General features: G+C 40.5%; 1 long non-coding RNA gene across 1 annotated transcript; it reads left to right on the forward strand.

Moving 5' to 3' along the window:
- The first annotated feature begins 304 nt into the window (after positions 1–304).
- On the forward strand, positions 305–1,042 carry LOC127100659 (uncharacterized). The gene is made up of 3 exons (XR_007794467.1): positions 305–451; positions 549–818; positions 897–1,042. It is a non-coding gene; the product is annotated as an uncharacterized LOC127100659 (long non-coding RNA).
- Positions 1,043–2,555: the final 1,513 nt, after the last annotated feature.

A 2,555-nucleotide genomic window follows, 5' to 3' on the forward strand; every position in this document is an offset into this window, starting at 1 on the left:
CTTTTGGAATATCGAATTCATTAGCCTTTTTCTTCAAATTTTCAACTTATTTTGCTGTGGGTTTCAATAATTCAGCTCTCATACTCTTGCTTCTTTCAATACTTGCGTCAGATCTTCCAAGAACGAATGGTGGTGGCTTTAACTCATGCATCTTGGATATTCTCTGCAAATTATAACCAGATGACTTTAAATTGACTGTTATGGTTTGGTGTGTTTCTTGCAGGTCACAGGTTCCTTTGCAGTTGAAGGAGAGATTCTGGATGGGATTATCACAAGCAGCCGCGGAGAGGTTAAACGAATTTGCAATGAAAATGCGACGAGCTCCATTGTAACACCGTCCAATGAGTTTGCAAGTATCTCAAAGTCCATAGTTCCCGGATGAAGTATACAGCCCTCAACCTTTTGAGCTACTAATTGCCATGGAACAATTGCACTGTAACGTTCAACAACGGTAAGCAAACGATGGTTATAGTGTATACTGCGGGTTTGCTTTTTATGAGGTTTTTGAATTTTTAGTTTAAGCTTTTCTTTTTTTCCATTGGCTTCAGGTGGGATCAATGCCGAAATCATACCGATGGGCTACTTTTGTTCCAGTTGCAAAAAAAACAGTGCTATGTTGACCGTCTTACTGCTTCTCTCAAAATGTCGACAGAGGAATGTACCGGTGATAGAACCTGGTAATCCAGACATTGTAAACTTCATTACTCAGTCAGCAGTTGTCCAAGGCACAAAAGGATGCAGAGGAAGAGGTTGGTTCGACAGCATTGCATCCAGGCCTCTATCTGATCTTGGACTTCCTTTTTGGGTCTGCTGATACGGTAATAATTTTTATTCAAAATTTTTTATAGCTTCCCTCTGCTCGGAGGTTTAAACATATCTTATTTCTTCTTGTTTAGGTTACTGATTCTTGGAGCTTTCAAGATTATGAGGGATCATCAAATTGGTGGTCTTCCTGTTGTGTTGTGTCTGCTGTTTGAACTCCTGAGGTTGACTGCTTGCGCTCATCAACCAACGGAAAATCATGTTGCTGCCGGCCTGCTTGAAAAATTAATTTATCCCCAGCCTGAAGAGTCTGGTTATTAGGTTCAGGCTTAGGTGCAGCCAATGGACTGGAGGCATCATCTTCTTCCTCGCAGAGCTGCAAAAGCCGACAGATATCGGTGGAGAATGACCCAAGACTTCCACCTTGCTGCAAAGAAGAAGCAGGAGAAGGCTCATTGAGCTCGGCCTTCCACTCACGAAGCATCTGATGCACTTGTTCCTCAAGAACTGCAGCATCAATAGTACGGCTCTCCTTCCCAGCAAACTGCAAATCCATGAATGTCAGCTGCAGGTCATCAACACGGTTCCGTGCCTTGTCCTTAAAAAGCCGGTGTGATGCAGATTATTGTGTTTAACACGGCGAATGTAATGTGGCTCAGTGGAATTAAGAATTTCAAGTAGAGCTTGTAGTAGGATTTGTGATGTAGAGAATGCAGTAGAATTTCAAGTAAAGTGTTTTATCAAATCCAAAAGAATGTAGTAGAATTTGTGATGTAGAGAATGTAGTAGAATTTCCAGTAAAGTGTTTTATCAAATCCAATTCTTTTATTGGAATTATGGGTAAAGAATGTCTATTGCCTACCCAACGTTGTTTAATCTGAATTCACTTTTGTATCAATCCTTAGCGCCAAGTTACGGATTTCAAACCGAAACTGCTTGAGAAATAAAACATCATTCCACAATGCCGACATCAGGAATTTGCAGTTACCACCAATTCTTCAATTAGCTCAAAACATACAATAATTTTTCTGTCTATTTTTGAGTTAACGAGTTTAGTACAATCCTGTAACTACCCTTGTTCTAATATACACCTTGGCGTGGGAGTTTCTCAGTCACATCCAAATAAACACTGCTAGCTTTAACAGCTTTATGAGTTATTGGAGGAGAACAAACCGTGATGCAGAAATGCCAATGCCCTTGCAGTTCCAAGCGCGATTTTGTGTCGAAATCTCCAAGTTGTGAGTAATCCTTCAGAACCAACATTCTGAATTCCATTACTGTCAGCAGCTTCTTCCCGTGTGTCGGTGTTCCAATCATCAGTGCTTTGAACCCCAAGCGGCAAATCATAGAGAAGATTTTGCAAGTTTCCATTCTCCATGTAATCATATATAGCAATCCTTTGATCATCGGCTAAACAATAACCGGTTAAAGGAACTAGATTAGGGTGCTTGATTTTACCGAGAAACTCAAGCTCTCTTGCGGCTTCTTCATCTGTTAATTTAGAACCAACAGCCAAACCTTTGACTGCTACATGGATATTTCCAGGTAGAAAGCCTCTATAAACAGGTCCAAACTTTCCTTCAGCCAAGAGGGTACCTCTATCGAAATTCGAAATTGCAGATAAGAGGTCTGCAAAAGTTATATTCAACAACGGCTTCTCAAAGATTACTACTGGAATTGATGTTGCTTGTTTGACATCAGCAACCCACGTTGTTGAATCAGTTTGGAACGAAAATGGACCGGAGACATTCTGTTCTTCTCTGTATGAACTTTGTTTCACTTCCCACATTTTT

This window comes from Lathyrus oleraceus, chromosome 7, assembly GCF_024323335.1.
Source record: "Lathyrus oleraceus cultivar Zhongwan6 chromosome 7, CAAS_Psat_ZW6_1.0, whole genome shotgun sequence".
NCBI lineage: Eukaryota > Viridiplantae > Streptophyta > Magnoliopsida > Fabales > Fabaceae > Lathyrus > Lathyrus oleraceus.